The following is an 18,033-nucleotide window of genomic DNA, read 5'->3' as shown; positions in this document are numbered from 1 at the left end:
GAGACCATGATGATGTCACATCTGTCCACTGTCCACATGTCAGAGCTGAAAATGATAGGATGTAATGTTCCCTTCAACAACAGTCCAGCAGAAAGCCGCCATGAAGACCTGAGGAGAAGCAAGGCAGCTCACCACAGTCAGGAACTCCCAGTCACCTCAACAAGGTTTCTGTCGACTCACGTTCAACCAGACCAGCAGATCACCTGCATCCCCACTGCCTCACCACCAGAGGGCAGTAGAATATCAAATCTAGAGGTTCGGTCCATTGTGTCACGATGACATCAAAGACAAAATTCTGAAATCAAAGAGTAAAAAAATTCTGGGTTCAAAGAATTCTGAAGTCAAGTTTTGGAAGTCGATCATGAACATGAACCTCCAAGTCTGAAGTTTAAACTGGTAACTGTGGTTTGACTGGTTTGTTGTTTAAGTTACCAGGTTTGTAACAACTTTCCCATTCAAGGCCTTGAATTTCAGGGGAATCCTTGAACCAAGTCATGTCCAAATAAGGGCATTTCTGGTTCCTTGAAGCTGCCTTCGATGCTCAGCCACAGGTAAATCCCTCCTCCTAGTAACAGGACAAAGTAAACATTGTCCCCATGGTAACAGCCTCTCCTCACTGGTCACTACACAGTAGGAACATTCCTAAAACATGGCTGCAGCTGATTTATGCTCATTGTTCACGGGGAAAGGAAAGTTTGTTTGAAGGTGAAAAGAACATTTCGATTATTTTTGATGGTAAAACCAGATTTTACCAGGAGTTTCTCCATTAAAACAGAAATGTTTGAGTTTCAGCTGATTTGACTTCCTCAACAACATTGGATTCCATTCTTCTTTCACTCACAAACCAAAAGCTTGAGACCAAATGAGGGCTGGACTGTAAACTGACTGGTCTCTGGCTCGCGCTAAGGAAGTTAGCATGTTTGTGTTCACCACCCCTTCCTAATAAGATGTTTGGAGTGTGCAGTCAACGCTGGTCTGACCTGTTCAGATTAGCCACACCCTCATTGGGTCTCAGTAAAGTGAGACAGGAAGGTTCCACTTCTAATGGAACATTTGAACGTTTGGAAGGAAGCAAGAGAGCAAACTGGCTTGCAGTGTGGTTCTGGTTCCAGTGACGTGTTCCTGGTCCTCCACCATCAATCCTCTCTAGTTCAGCTCCAACCCACCACAGAGCTCCAGGCTCCTGGAAGACTTCTCTACTTTCCTCTGAACCTCCAGCTGAAACCCAGTTTGCAGTGCTGTTTGTTCCATGCAACTTACTTGACACAAACATCAGCAACACTGCACTGTCATGTCAAAGGTTGGTTTCTATTTAATCACTGAGCAAACGGAGAGCAAACCAAACCCTCCAGGATGCTGCCTCCCAAAAACAATTCCCTATGAATCATTCCATGACCTGGAAAACCACATCTGTCATGAACAGACTGGAATGTCCTGTGAGCAAAGAGTTCTGTGGAGGAAGAAGCAGACGAGGCTTCCAAGACAGACGACGGAACACAAACATGCAGTCCACCCAGGCAACATGGACTCTGAGCAGTTGGTGCAGGGCTGCCACGTTTCATTCACTAGCAAACATTCTATGATACCCAGCAGACTACAAACTACTAGGGTGTCACCATTGTCTCTACTTGAAACAACTGGACTCACATCCAGTTTGAAGGTTTCTGACTTGGATCAACTTCATATTTTTATGTAACGGCCTCAAGAAATGGAAAATGTAGAATGTTCATGTCATTACATGTCGTTCTCCATTGGTCACTAGGGGGCAGCACCTACCTGCATCACCAATATGAGCCTTCAGTCTGTCAGGTGGTAGAATTCAGTCAGGGAGCGTCTGCTTGTTGTTTGTTCATTTGTGTTTGTGTCCGTGGTGAAGCCAGAATCAGGCTAGATTTTAGTTCTGATTCACCAGTGAACAATGTGGAAGAGTTTTTGGCTCAGTGGGGCTCACAGACGCTCTGAGAACCTCAGTGTTCTGTGGGTTCTCACTGCGTCTGTTGAAGATGGGTTCTTGTGTCATGTTGACCTCCATCTTTTCCTGTTGCAATAAAAAGATGGTTTCAATTGAAAATTCTCTCCATGCTCTGTAAAATCAACTTGTCCTGACAAACAGTTTTGTTTGGTGTAGTTTAGTCCAATCAGGGACACCTGCTAGCAGGAGGACCAGGAAAATCTGGATCTTGTGTTTGGCTTCAGTGAAACCAAACCAGATGAAACAACAAGTGTTCATTCTGGTGGTTTTTCAAAATTTCCAAAGCTGCTTTTATTTTGGCTGTTGAAACTTAGGAACGGTGAGTTCTCTCTTCTTTTTATCTTTAGTTCTGAAACCGTCTGTTGTCACGGTCCAGCAGCGATGCCTCTCGGTTGCTATGGTTACTGAGCTCAGAGAGAAATGAGAGACCGAAGACGAGTTTCCTCCAAAAGTCTCCTCAGCAGAGTCGTGTGAGGACGAGCAGCAGAAGTCTCAGCCTCCTGTCCCCTTTTAGAGCTGATCAGTCTCTCTCTGCAGGGTCCAGTCGTCCCTCCCTGCTGCTGCTGCTGGTTTTTCTTGAAGTTCATTGAAAATCCAAGCAGAAGCAAAGTTGATGTGAGTGACATCATCAGAGAGAAGCTGCTAATCTGATGAAGGACCACAATCAGGATGAAGAATTGGTGATGAAGATCACAACGTCATCAGCAGAAAATCTGAATCCTAGTTCTTCTAGTTCTAGTTCTTCTCATCAAGCCTGTGTGTGTGTGTGTGTGTGTGTGTGTGTGTGTGTGTGTGTGTGTGTGTGTCAGCAGCTCCCAGCTGCAGCAGTCAGTTCAGTTTCACTTCAGTGTGACTGAGGGAGGTTTTTGTACGATGGTTTTTCACAGTGTGAACACCCACTGACTGTTGATGTAGTGAGAACTCTGACAGTGATAAACGGCTGCATCTTCAGCCTGAACTCCACTGATGGTCAGAGTGAAGCCAGAGTTTGATCCACTGCCTGAAAAACGAGCTGGAGTCCCTGATGCTCTCGAGGTGGCCCAGTAAATGAGAAGTTTAGGAGGTTCTCCTTCTCTCTGCTGGTACCAGGATAAATAGTGGCCATAACTGGTAGAGTACACATCCTGACTGGTTGAACATGGGAGGGAGATGGAGTCTCCTGGAGCAGATCTCACTGCTGCAGGCTGAGTCACGGTGACCTGACCTCTGGACTCTGAGGAGACACACACACAACCATCAAGCAGCTTCATCTCAGAGGACCCATGTTGATGGAGGACAGCAGCTGGACCCTCTGGACTTTACCTGTCAAGCAGCAGCAGAGGAGCGTCCAGGCGAGGGCGGAGGTCAACGCCATGTTTCTGATGAGCAGATTTCTGTGGCTTCTGTTGTGGTGACGGACAGCTGTCAGTCATCCAGGGTTCAAGTCTCAGGACTATAAAGTGTCCCGGAGCACTGGAGCATGGTGCTGCTGATGCAAAGTGTCTCTCTATGGAAATGTTCAGAGGGACTCAGCAGAGACGTGGACGCTCTGATGCTGCTGCTGCATCCGTCAATCAATCAATCACCTGATCAGAGTATTGATCAGGATGTGTCAGAGCTCCTTTTTAGCTGCTCTGACCTTCATGTGATGAGTACGGAGCCCTGGAGAGGCCAGAGAGACAGAAAACACATGTTGTAGCCAGATGTTGCTCCCACAATGGGATTCATTTGATTTTTTTGATTTTTTAATGATGAACCTCGTTCATTTGTGGTCATCAAATAGAACCGGTTCCAAGTTCTGCATCAGAGGGAACAGGTTCTTTCTCCTGGCCATGGATAGATGAACTGAGGGAACTTGTTCAAGTCTCTCTTTGGCCGCTCTGGGGCTCCGTAGCTTCCATGACTTCTCTTCATGTTCAGGTCTAATCTCTTGATTCATGAACATCTAGAATATGGAAGCAGACTTGTTGACCTGCTGCTGTGCTGGCAGGGTTCAAAGCAGCTCAGACGTTTGACTGCTGGCTTCTGACTCAAGTGGGTGTGTGTTTCCCAGTCAGAGAGTCGTGTCTCTACAGTCAGAGGTTTTTGTACGGCGCCTCAATGAGTTTGTGTCACTGTGGTTGACGTTCGGTGGAGGAACCAGACTGGATGTTGGACGTAAGTTTCTGCTCAAACTCTGAGGAAAATGTTGTCCAGTTTGGTTGGAAATTCCATCTGGGAACATTTGCAGCAGAGTTTTTGTGTGTTTTTCACAGTTTGTGTGTTGATGTGTTGAGTTCTCCTGCTTAACGTGGAGAACGACTCCAAGAAGGTTTCTGTCCAAATTCCTGTCAGACTGAAATTGAACTCCTTGAAGTGTAGAAATGATCCAATGGGTTTCCCTTCAGTTTGAAGTGTTTGATGAGTGAGGACTGAAGTCCACATCAAGAAGAACGGACGCTTCCATTTGAAAATGGCCCGGTTTTACATGGTGAATTGAACAGATTTCATTTCATTTCAATGTAATTTTCTAATTTGCCGTTTGCTTGTCACTCATTTGCAGTGTTTGATGAGTGCAGGTTGAAAATCCCCTGTAGAATCATTGGTGCTGGTTGCTTCACTCTGCTTGGAGACTGTCAGCCTCAGTGAGGTGAACCCCTCTGTTCAAGGACTCAATCTGCTACAAGTCCATTCTACCAGCAGCTGAATCCGGGAGATTGGAATGTGTGGGGTTTCTTTGTTCTTCATCTTCATGACTGAACAGAGAAGCTTTAGTTGATGGCAGTTTTCAAAGTGGAGCTGCTGCCAAAGGGGCTTTCCTCCATTGTCAGGGTCCTGCTTCTATTTGGGCGGTGAGGACTCTTTCTGAGCCGCTTCTTGAAGGGAAGTGAAACAATGTGTGAGTGAGTGACTGCTGGAGCAGAGAAACATCTGACAGAAACTCCTTCAAGAGGAAATCTGCTCTCACAGTCCTGGTGTCCAAGCAGCAGGGTTTGATTGACAGCTGCCCCGTCCTCTAATCTGAGCGGTGTCTTCTAGGTGATGTCCCTCCCTCCCTGACGGTGCTGCCCCCCTTCAGCCAGGAGCTGCAGCAGGGGAGGGTCACGCTGGTGTGTCTGGCCAACAAGGGCTTCCCTTCAGACTGGAGTCTGGCCTGGAAGGTGGACGGCAGCAGCTGCAGTGGCGGCGGGGAGGAGAGCAGGAGCCCCGGGGTGCTGGAGAAGGACGGCCTCTACAGCTGGAGCAGCACCCTGAGGCTCCCCGCAGACCAGTGGAGGAAGGTGGGCTCGGTGACCTGTGAGGCCACCCAGGGCTCCCAGACTCCAGTGTCAGAGGTGCTGAGGAGAGACCAGTGTTCCCAGTCCTGACCTGACTCACTGGGACTCTGAACTCTGCAACAGTTTTCCTCTGTAAACGTTGCCATCAGAATGTTTGCTGCTCCATTTTGATTGTTGCTCTCCAGCTTCAGCTCAATAAAAACCTCTTCATCACATCAGTCCCATGTGGAGCTGCATTGTTCCAACAACACTGAGCTCTCAGCTCATAGCAGTTCTACAATAAAGGTTCCAACACAACGTTCCATTGATCCATGAACAAAGCAGGCAGTGAGACCATGATGATGTCACATCTGTCCACTGTCCACATGTCAGAGCTGAAAATGATACGATGCCATGTTCCCTTCAACAACAGTCCAGCAGAAAGCCACCATGAAGACCTGAGGAGAAGCAAGGCAGCTCACCACAGTCAGGAACTCCCAGTCACTTCAACAAGGTTTCTGTCCACTCACGTTCAACCAGACCAGCAGATCACCTGCATCCCCACTGCCTCACCACCAGAGGGCAGTAGACTATCAAATCTAGAGGTTCGGTCCATTGTATCACAATGACATCAAAGACAAAATTCTGAAATCAAAGAGTAAAAAAATATCCTGGGTTCAAAGAATTCTGAAGTCAAGTTTTGGAAGTCGACCATGAACATGAACCTCCAAGTCTGAAGTTTAAACTGGTAGCTGTGGTTTGACTGGTTTGTTGTTTAAGTTACCAGGTTTGTAAATACTTTCCCATTCAGGGCCTTGAATTTCAGGGGAATCCTTGAACCAAGTCATGTCCAAATAAGGGCATTTCTGGTTCCTTGAAGCTGCCTTCGATGCTCAGCCACAGGTAAATCCCTCCTCCTAGTAACAGGACAAAGTAAACATTGTCCCCATGGTAACAGCCTCTCCTCACTGGTCACTACACAGTAGGAACATTCCTAAAACATGGCTGCAGCTGATTTATGCTCATTGTTCACGGGGAAAGGAAAGTTTGTTTGAAGGTGAAAAGAACATTTCGATTATTTTTGATGGTAAAACCAGATTTTACCAGGAGTTTCTCCATTAAAACAGAAATGTTTGAGTTTCAGCTGATTTGACTTCCTCAACAACATTGGATTCCATTCTTCTTTCACTCACAAACCAAAAGCTTGAGACCAAATGAGGGCTGGACTGTAAACTGACTGGTCTCTGGCTCGCGCTAAGGAAGTTAGCATGTTTGTGTTCACCACCCCTTCCTAATAAGATGTTTGGAGTGTGCAGTCAACGCTGGTCTGACCTGTTCAGATTAGCCACACCCTCATTGGGACTCAGTAAAGTGAGACAGGAAGGTTCCACTTCTAATGGAACATTTGAACGTTTGGAAGGAAGCAAGAGAGCAAACTGGCTTGCAGTGTGGTTCTGGTTCCAGTGACGTGTTCCTGGTCCTCCACCATCAATCCTCTCTAGTTCAGCTCCAACCCACCACAGAGCTCCAGGCTCCTGGAAGACTTCTCTACTTTCCTCTGAACCTCCAGCTGAAACCCAGTTTGCAGTGCTGTTTGTTCCATGCAACTTACTTGACACAAACATCAGCAACACTGCACTGTCATGTCAAAGGTTGGTTTCTATTTAATCACTGAGCAAACGGAGAGCAAACCAAACCCTCCAGGATGCTGCCTCCCAAAAACAATTCCCTATGAATCATTCCATGACCTGGAAAACCACATCTGTCATGAACAGACTGGAATGTCCTGTGAGCAAAGAGTTCTGTGGAGGAAGAAGCAGACGAGGCTTCCAAGACAGACGACGGAACACAAACATGCAGTCCACCCAGGCAACATGGACTCTGAGCAGTTGGTGCAGGGCTGCCACGTTTCATTCACTAGCAAACATTCTATGATACCCAGCAGACTACAAACTACTGGGGTGTCACCATTGACTCTACTTGAAACAACTGGACTCACATCCAGTTTGAAGGTTTCTGACTTGGATCAACTTCATATTTTTATGTAACGGCCTCAAGAAATGGAAAATGTAGAACGTTCATGTCATTACATGTCATTCTCCATTGGGTCACTAGGGGGCAGCACCTACCTGCAACTCCTGTGAGCCCTCAGTCTCACCTCATTTTCAGGCTCCAACTAAAATGAAGCTTCAACTCTTCTGAATCCTCTCCACCTGTCAGATCTGTTTGAAACTTCCAGGTTTGATCAACATCCCAGTCTGAACACATCTACAGGTCAGTAGTGACCACAGCGCCACCTACTGGCAACAGGAAATGACAGATTTGACACTGAGATGTCCTCATTCAGCCTGTTCATGGTGTCCTGCTCAGATGTGGTCAGACCCACCCTGAGAGTTTGGGGAGAACCCTTGGATGACCCTTAATTTCCTTTTATTAAACTTTTATGAAACTCCAATAAAACTGAAGTCATCGTCCTGGGCCCAAAACATCTTCGAGACACCCTATCTAATGAGACAGGTACCCTGGAAGGTATCACCTTGGCCCCCAGCACCACCCTAAGGAACCTAGGAGTTCTCTTTGATCAGGATCTGTCCTTTCATGCCCACATTCAGCAAATTTCTAGGACTGCTTTCTTTCATTTGTGAAACATTGCTGAGATCAGACACATCCTGTCTCAAAAAGATGCAGGAAAACTAGTCCATGCTTTTGTCACTTCCAGGCTGGATTACTGCAATTCCCTCCTATCAGGCTGCACCAGGAGGTCCCTAAAGACTCTCCAGCTGGTCCAGAACGCTGCTGCCTGACTAGAACTAGTAGAAGAGACCATGTCTCTCCTGTACTGGCCTCTCTGCATGGCTCCCTATCACACTCAGAATAGAATTCTAAATTCTCCTTCTGACATCAAAGTCCTCAACAGTCAGGCTCCTTCATACCTGACAGAGCTCCTAGTCCCCTATTATCCAGCTAGAACCCTTCGCTCGCAGGATGCAGGGTTACTGGTGGTTCCTGGAGTTCTAAAAGTAGAATGGAGCCAGAGCCTTCAGCTATCAGGCTCCCCTCCTGTGGAACCGTCTCCCAGTTTCAGTCCAGGGTGCAGACACCCTCTCGACCTTTAAGAGCAACCTTTTTGATCAGGCTTATAGTTGGGCTGCTTAGGCTGGCCCTTAGATATGCTGCTATTGGCTTAGGCTGCTGGGGGATCTCCCATGGTGCACTGGGCTTCTCTCTCCTCCTCTCTGTCCTCCTGTACTCAAACATATTACTAACTCATCTTCTTCTCCCCTCATCCCAGATCCTGGTGCTGCTGGAGGAGGCTGCAGACCTGAAGAGGCTCAAGCTGCCACCCGTAGCTCCACCTGCTCATCGTCTGTTCATCAGTCTCTTCCCTTCTCTCTCTCTTTATCTCTGTCCCACTCTTTCCTTCTGCATATCTGTCTTCCTCCATTATCTGTCTTTGTCTCTGCCCCGCTCTCCTGCTCTCTTTCCCCCCAACTGGTCAAAGCAGAAGGCCGTCCCCACTGATCCTGGATCTGCTCCACGTTCCTGCCTGTTAAAAGGAAGGTTTTCATCACCACTGTTGCAGGATGTGCTGCTGATGGAGAATTGTTGGTGTAGATTCATTGAAGGAGTTTGGTTCTAGACCTGCTCTACTAGTAAAGAGTCATGAGAGAACTTTTGTTGTGATTTGGCGCTATACAAATAAAATTGACAAAATTGACTTGAAGCCTGGGACTTCAGGTCCAACGCTGAGACCACGGCGTGATGGAGAGTTCTGATGATTCATCAGCACAATCAGACTCTGATAACTCCTCCCTCCCTGGTTGATCTGAGTCAAAGTTCCCATGTCTGATCAACTTCCTGTCCTGATGACATCACTGCTGCAGGTGAACAGTTAGCATTGCTCTGTTTGATGAAGCTGCGTTCAGGGAATGAGGAAGTTTCCCTTTGTGTCACTGCTTCTCTACTAATCTGATCTCTGATCAGTTCACCAAGAAGAGTCTGGGGTCAGGGGCTTGATGAGTAGAGCTGTTTAGTCAGGAGGAGGCTGCTCTGATTGGTTCCTGACACTGAAACAAGACCTTCATGTATTTATGATGACATCACCAATAGGAGCCTTCCCAGTGTGTCAGGGGGTAGAATTCAGTCAGCACCAATGACATCAGAATCAGAGTTCAGACATCAAAGACAGACATTAAAGCCTCTCCTACAAAACGAGAAAATAGTGGAATATATTGGAAGCTCTACTGCAATTAATGGTGGGAATCTTTGGACACCTCACGATTCGATTATTAAAATTCAGGGGCTACGATTCAGTCACAAAATGATTATTGATGCATCTCTAATTTATGTTTATTGATGCACTTTTTCACATTTTTGCAACAATTTTCTAAAAACAATATATTTGGAATAAAAACAAGAGTTGAACTCATTTCTATTATATTTTATTTTGCTGTTGAAAAAAACCACATTGGTACCTTTTGGGAAGCCTGGAAATAAGAGGAAAACGTAGCTCTTTTCCACCCCACCAGTCAAGAGGGTCCCCAGAGACGGAGAGGTGGAGAACTACAGTACTTCTTAACTTCTTCCTGAGCCCTGGCACAGGCAGACCTTCTGGGTTGTTGCACTTGAGCATCAGTAAAGTTCTGCCCCAGCAGGCTCTCCAGCCGAGATGATGACAAAGTCCTTCTTTTGGGAGCTCGGTGGTCCTCCTCCCTCAAAGCAGGGTTTGTTCCTGGTCCTCTTGCTCATCTTGCTGTGGGTAAATACACAATGAGAGGAATTGTAGTTCTTTATGATCAGGCTGCACTGACAAGTGGTGAAAGACTCTGCAGCTGCTCCAGGATGCAGCTGCACACATATTGACAGGAAATAGGAAGAGAGACCATACCACCCAGTCTGAGCTTCACTGCACCGGCTTCCAATAAAATCCATCTTTTCTAGCTCTTAAAGGAAAATTCAGGCACAAAATGAACCTAAGGTGTGTTCTTGTATCATTATTATTATTATTATTATTATTATTATTATTGTTATTATTATTGACAATTGCAGGGATTTTGTTTTACAGCAAACTGGTTTTCGGTACATACCGCTAATTATCTCCTAATGCAGGTTGTGGGGGCAGCAGATAAACAGACAAATCAACAATAACATACACTTAAAGCAGCATAAAGCCTCAGTAGAGATAAAGAAGAGCCTTGATGTGGAAACAAAATCACTGAGAACTTTAAGTGTACAGAACGTTTAATAAAAGACAAGTCTATAAAGAACAGGTAAAAAGGAGTGTGGATGGCTGTTTACACATTAATTCAGCTGTAGAAGAAGAAGAAGAAGAACTTCACTGTAAAAATTCATCCTGTATGTTACAGCCGGCCCTCCCGGACATCGGAAGTCCAACTAGTCCGTTGCATAGCAACCGTGTATTTGCTTCAGTGGTGCCCAGCAGCACAGCAGCCTGCCTGAGCAGGACCACTCTGTCTGTGTAGGAGCAGGCATGGGCAGAATGGGCAAAGGACATTTTTCCATTGTGTCTTCTCAAGTTTCCTGAGCTGAGGAGCTTTAGCAACTAACTCAGCAAAATTAATGTCTCTACAATGTGTGTTTTCATGTGTGTTCTCATAATTATTTGCTGTGTAAACACATTGTCTACACAGACCATAATCCACTCACTTTCCTTCAGGGTTGAGTGCCATGTCGTGACAAATGGTTTCTCTCAAGTGTGCAATTTCAGAACTTATATAGAAGTTAGGACAACCAAACGGTTAAAATAATAATATAATATTATTATAATATAATAATAATTAAAATAATCCTGTCAAAACAGCAGTTTTTTGTTTTTTTTTTCTCCTCCTCGCTCTAAAGTTGTGGTGTGATTCATTCTCAACGGCTCCGAAACCAGCAAAACAGGCTCAAAAACCTGCGAAAACGGACTCCACACCTGATCATGTACTGCAAGCTAACAGCGTGGCTATGGCTAGCGAAGAAACAACAGGTGCTAGCCTGATAGCAAGCCAAGACCAAGTCCTGACCGCTATCCAAGCAATGAAAGAAGATTTCACGACAAGATTTGACGGACTACTGAACGCAATACAAAGTGTGAAAAGCGAATTGAACGAGGTCATTATGCGGGTCACGGAAGCGGAGGACAGAATCAGCTCCAATGACGATGATATCGCATCTCTGCTAGCTCAAAATGCTACCATGAAAACGACCGTGGAGAAGCTGGCGCTTAAAGTTGACGACCTGGAAAACCGCAGCCGCCGCTCCAACCTTCGTCTGCTGGGCCTCCCCGAAAAGAAAGAGGGGTCTGACTCGTGCACATTTCTGGAGAAATGGTTAACCGATGTGCTCGGAGCGGACAACTTTCCGGGGCCACTCGTGATCGAGAGAGCACACAGAATCGGCCAAATCAACGTAACTGACCAACAATCAACAGGGCGACCCAGAGCAGTGATAAAGAAGTTCCTTAACTACGCGGACAAGACCCGGGTAATGAAGGCTGCCAGGACGAAGGGCCCGCTGTTACTCGACAATCAGAGGATCATGCTCTTTCCCGACGTTTCCGCCGACTTGCTTAGACGGAGGAAAATCTTCGACCAAGTGAAGAAGGACTTGGCTTCTCTCAGCATTCCAGATCTACGGTTTGGGATTATTCACCTGGCTAAACTCCTGGTTACCCTCCAAGGGAAACGGCACGTATTCGACACCTCGGCAGCGGCAGAGAAATTTATATTGGGACTACAAGGAGCAGGCTGTGGGTAAATACTAATATCGCCTTATTGACACTAACACAGCTTGGTCTGCTGTATTTTTTTTTCTTCTCTATCTTTTTGGCATAATAGGTAACGAGCAGAACTGTGCAAAAACTAATATGCCTTTATAACACTACTGCTCGGCTTATGTTGGTTTATGTTTGGCCTCTAAATATACAGTGGACTGTAACCTTGTGAAGCTGCTTGCAGGCTAATAACTGATTTATAATGTTTGGTTGTCTTAGCTTTTCAATATTTTTGCTTACATTTTTTTTTCCTGGAGGGCTTGGCCTATTGTGTTAGGCATGCTGTTCCTCGACACGCTGACGGCTGGTGTGGACCAGCAAAGCGCCATGGTTGGGCCCCGTTACGGGCTCCTCGGGATTCACATATTGTGGGGTGGGGGGGTGTTTTTCAGTTGGGGAAATTCACCCAGTTATTGTTCAAATGTTCTTTCTCTGTTTGTTGTAGTTGCGCATCTCTGTAGTCCCCCCCCCCCCTTTCTTTGTGTTTTGGTGTAGTTCCTGTTAGCAGCCAACTTAACTTTATCCAAGAACGAGAAGAAACAATTTATGACGTCTGAACTTCAGTTTACCTCTTGGAATGTAAGAGGTCTAAATAGCCTTGTCAAGCTAAAACAAGTCATGGGTAGGATACGACATTTAAAAGCTAAGATAGTCTTCCTCCAGGAGACCCTTTTAATCTCGGAGGAAATTGTCAGGGTGAGAAGGAGATGGCATGGTCAGGTGTTTTCAGCATCCTTCAGCTCTCACTCACGGGGAGTAACCACCCTTATACATAAATCATTACCTTTTCAACTTATCAATGTTACTCAAGATAAATTTGGCAGATATCTTATTATCCAATGCCAAATTTTCTCAATCAGACTAAACCTGGTTAATGTATATGGGACAAATAATGACGACCCCACCTTTTTCAGAAATCTTTTCTTATCACAAGCCACTTTATCTGGTCACCTTGTCATTGGTGGGGATTTCAACTGTGTACTTCAACCAGAACTGGATAGGTCTACTGGGGTAGACACCTCACACAGTCAAACAAGGAAAGAGTTATTTCTGTGTATGAAGGATTTGAACTTGATTGATGTGTGGAGAAATATGTATCCCAACAAACAAAATTACTCCTACTACTCTAGTACCTACCAGACCTTCTCGAGAACTGACTATTTTCTAATCTCAGCCGAATTAAGACCCCAAATTACAAAATCCTGGTATGACAGTATCTTAATTTCAGATCAGGCCTCAACCTCATTTATATTCAGACTGCCTGGCAGGTTACACCACTCTTTAAGATGGCGCCCGCAAACAAGCTGGCTGAGAGACCCTGAATTTATAAAATTTATTGGTACAAAAATTGATCTGTTTTTTGAATACAACACTGACCAAACATCCGCGTCTGTAAGGTGGGAAGCTTTTAAAGCCTTCTTAAGAGGCCAAATGATAAGCTTTACAAGCTTCAAGTACAAATCCCAAAGACTAGAAATGGAACAACTTGAAAAAAAAATAAAAGAAATTGAAAACCAAATTTACCAGAATCCTAACCATCATCAAACTATGGAGCTCCATAAACTGAGGGCGAGGTATAATGCTTTATCCACAAATAAGGCTACAAGGAGCCTGTTGAAACTAAAACAATCCTTTTTAAACCTTAAAATATTGTCTAAAATACTGGCTATGAAGTTGGAACGTATTTTACCCAAATTGATCCACTCGGACCAGAATGGATTTATACAGGGAAGGCAGGGCTTTCATAATATAAGGAGAGTACTTAATATTCTCTTTGAGAGGTCTGGGATCCCTGGCTACGCTGTCCTGTCGTTGGACGCAGAGAAGGCCTTCTATAGGATAGAGTGGTCGTATTTGTTTGAAGTCCTACAGAGGTTTGGTATTAAGGAAAATTTCCTTAGGTGGATTCGCCTTCTCTACTCTAACTCTCAAGCTGAAACTTTGACCAATGGCCTGGCTTCTAACTCTTTCAACCTTAATCGAGGCACAAGACAGGGTTGCCCCTTATCTCCCCTGTTATTTACCCTTGCTATCGAGCCCCTGGCCATGGCAATTTGTAATCATGACATTATAAAGGGAATAACAGTTGGTGGTACTGAACACCGCATAGCCCTTTATGCGGATGATGTTATTCTATTCTGCTCCGATTTAAAACAAACCTTGCCAGCCTTGCTAAATTTGGCACAGGCTTTTGGGCTCTTCTCAGGTTATAAAATAAATCATAGTAAATCTGTAATAATGTTTTTGACAGAAAGAGAGAGACTCAGCCCTCCAGTTTCGACTCCATTTGTAATATCAAAAGAAGGATTTAATTATCTAGGAGTTAAAATCACGCCAGATGTTAATGAAATGATCTCAGCGAACTATAACCCCCTTACAGATGCTGTTACACAGCTTATAAATAGGTGGACAAAATTACCTATTTCTTTGATTGGACGCATTAATATCTTAAAAATGACAGTTTTGCCCAAATACTTATACCTCTTCCAAACGATCCCACTCTCTCCTCCTCTCTCTCTCTTCCAATCTTTGAAGAAAATATTTTCAAACTTCATATGGAACAATAAGCGACCAAGACTTAGGCTTTCCTTGCTCTATCTTCCATACGACAGAGGTGGGTTGAAGCTACCAAATTTCTTGTGGTATTACTGGGCTGCTCAGATTAGGGCAAGCATGTTTTATTTTGGTGAGGATCACCCCCCAGTGTGGGTAACGATTGAATCTCACTCGATTTCACTTCCTTTAAATCTTTACATATACTCGGCAGAGGTAAAAAGATTGATCAAAAGGACAAAAAATCCCTTTCTGAAGAATTCAATAACGATTTGGCATAAGGTTTTAGCATATACTGATGTAACACAACAACTATCACGATTTTCTCCTATTTTTTGCAATGACAACTTCCAACCAGGCAGGGCAGACTCAGGCTTTAAACTTTGGTCCACTAAAGATATATCTAAGGTGGCTGATCTTTACATTGGCAGTAAATTTATGTCATTTGAAGAACTCAAAGCCACATACGATATTCCCACAAAACACTTTTTCAAATATCTCCAATTACGAAGTTTTATAATGTCTAAACAGGGTAGTAGTTTGGAGCTTCCCCCTTTCTCTTCATTGGAAGAAATAATTTTAAAACACTGTCAAGGTAGGGGACAAGTGACCGTATTATATGACCTATTCATCAGCAAGTGCAAAGAATCTTCTAACAATATCTTCCAAGCATGGAGGATGGACTTACAGAGAATATAACACAGGAGGAATGGACACAGGCTTGCTCATTAGTTCAAACTCAAACTGCAAACACACACTCCAAATTACTACAATATAAGTGGTTAAGCAGGCAGTATATTACTCCAGCTAGGCTACACCACTTTAACCCTAATATTCCTGACACGTGTATTAAATGCAATCACCAGAAAGGGTCATTGATTCATTGTATGTGGGAATGCCCCCAAATTTCTTGTTTTTGGGGAAAGGTTGTGGATCTAGTCAGTCGCATTATTGGTAAAGAGGTTCCATGTAACCCTAAAACATGCATTCTAAATATTTACCCGGATGATTTTGTCGCTTCAAAAAGCCTAAGATCCCTCCTGAATATTTGTTTTCTTGAAGCTAAAAGGTGTATTGCCCGTTCTTGGAAGGATCAAACTATCAGTGGAATTTCTCAGTGGTTGAAAGGAATGTCCTTTAATTTTGCCCTTGAAAAGATAAGTTATTTCACTAAAAAAAAATTTGAAAAAAATTCTGGAAGATTTGGCATATTTTTTACAACTATCTGGAACAGAATGAGATACAAACTGAGGCTTAGATTGGAAAACTGAATTGATTGTAAACGGCATTTTTTTTCTCCTGTGTCCCTTTCTACCTTTGTATCCTAATTTATACATTTGTTTATTGTTATTTGCCCATTCTGTTTGTCATGTCCTTGTATTTGTTTATCCCAAAATATAATAAAGAGATGTTTGAAAAAAAAAAAGAACTGCACAAACCAGGTTCAAGCTGGACTTTGGACCCTGGTATCTGCAACGACTCCATCAACTCCTAATCTAGCAGCTCTGCTGGGTCCAACTATTTTACAGAACATTTGACAGACCTGTGGAGCAGTGAGGACACACATGAGTTGATCACATGATCCACTGAAGCGCCATTTTACCTGCCACTGAGGTCACCAACATGAGCTGGAGTTGGGAATCTTGAACTGAACCTGATATCACAGCGACCCCTACTGCTGCAAAATGGAACAGCAACATTGAACCCAAGTACAGGATTGGAGGGAGACTGATGGTCACTGTTTGGGTTTTGAAGAACAAGGAGGGCGTGGCTTCAAGCTGGATTCTCAGAGACTATTTCCCCAACCTCTACATTGGAATCTACACTGTCATCCAGTCATGTGACTGAAGTCATCCAGTCACATGACTGAAGTCATCCAGTCACATGACTGAAGTCATCCAGTCACATGACTGAAGTCATCCAGTCATGTCTTTAAACACTTGACAGTTCCAGGAGATTTAGTCTGGCTCAAGATCTTCAGATCAACCCAGGACAGAAGGCTATGACTCCATTGGATTGTATCGTTGGAGCATTCAGAGATCTGGTGGATCTCAGTAGGAGCTGTATTTATCCACTGAATGATCCTGGTCAATGTGATCCTGCTCCTCCATCTCTCAGGCTGACAGAGCAGGAGGACCTGACTGAGAAGAAAGCTGCCCTTGAGCAGCTTCAGTCTCTGAGTGACAACACACAAGCAGAAAACCAGAATTTGAGGGAACAAGTTTCTACTCTTGAACGTGAGAATAAAAGAGCAATCCAGGAGCTACAGAACCTCACTGCTGTGGTGGCCAACCTCCAAACGGTCCAGGACAAGAACCAGACTCAGATAGAAGATCTGAACGCAACAGTCCACAGTCTTCAGTGTGAGGGGAGGAAGGTTGATGGAGAGAACAATGAGCTCAGAAAAGAGCTGACCCACGTTCAGTCTCTGAGGGAGAGTGAACAGGTGGAGATGAAATGTCTTGAGGAAGACCTGACAGAGAAGAAAAGTGCTCTTGATCAGCTTCAGTCTCTGTGTGACAAGAGATGGACAGAAAACCAGAATTTGTGGGGACAGGTTTCTAGTCTTGGACAAGAGAAGATCATTGCATATCAGCTGGAAGAGAACATGTCTGCCATGGTGGGCAACCTTGAATCTGTGAGGGAGGAGAACCAGGCTCAGATCAGAGACCTGAACACACAAGTCCACAATCTTCAGCTTGAGGTGAAGATGGTTTACAAGGAGAAGTGTGACCTCAAGTGTGAGCTCAACTCCATCCAGGCAGAGAAGAACAAAATGAGAGAAGAACTCACTGAGAAGAAGACGACTCTTGAACAGCTGAGGTCCCAGAGTGAGGAGAGAGAGGCAGAAAATGGATGTTTGAGGATACAAGTTTCTACTGCATCTCAGGAGACAAAGACCTTCACTACTGAGTTGGCCCACCTCGAATCAAGGAAGGACCAGGACCCCACAAAGACTGACAGTCTGAAGGTGAAGTTCAGAGTCTTCTATGTGCAGTGAGAACACAAAAGAAGAAAAGGAACAGTGCTCAGAGGGAAATTCTGGGAAATCTTCATGATTTAAAAAGCTGTTTGAAAGAGGAAAATCATGACCTTCAAGTGAAGGTCCAGCAAACTTCTGAAGAGCAAGCAGACTCTCCCCTACGTCCAGCCAGAGAAGAGCAAGCAGACTCTCCCCTATGTCCAGCAAACTTCTGAAGAGCAAACAGACTCTCCCCTACGTCCAGCCAGAGAAGAGCAAGCAGACTCTCCCCTACGTCCAGCCAGAGAAGAGCAAGCAGACTCTCCCCTACGTCCAGCCAGAGAAGAGCAAGCAGACTCTCCCCTACGTCCAGCCAGAGAAGAGCAAGCAGACTCTCCCCTACGTCCAGCCAGAGAAGAGGAAGCAGACTCTCCCCTACGTCCAGCCAGAGAAGAGCAAGCAGACTCTCCCCTACGTCCAGCCAGAGAAGAGCAAGCAGACTCTCCCCTACGTCCAGCCAGAGAAGAGCAAACAGACTCTCCTCTACGTCCAGCCA

At 44.9% G+C, this 18,033-nt stretch overlaps 1 protein-coding gene and 1 pseudogene across 1 annotated transcript in view; one reads left to right on the top strand and one right to left on the bottom strand.

Moving 5' to 3' along the window:
• The window catches only part of LOC147271704 (uncharacterized), a 238,291-nt gene that overhangs the window by 7,506 nt on the left and 212,752 nt on the right, over positions 1–18,033 (bottom strand). The gene's annotated exons all lie outside the window — the stretch shown is intronic.
• LOC147271713 (Ig kappa-b4 chain C region pseudogene) lies at positions 3,235–5,414 on the top strand (annotated as a pseudogene).

The sequence above is a fragment of the Aulostomus chinensis genome, chromosome 1, assembly GCF_037954235.1.
Source record: "Aulostomus chinensis isolate RoL2024-O1b breed Wild chromosome 1, RoL_Achi_v1.0, whole genome shotgun sequence".
In the NCBI taxonomy this organism is placed as follows: Eukaryota; Metazoa; Chordata; class Actinopteri; order Syngnathiformes; family Aulostomidae; genus Aulostomus; species Aulostomus chinensis.
This window is presented reverse-complemented; position numbering and strand designations above follow the sequence as displayed.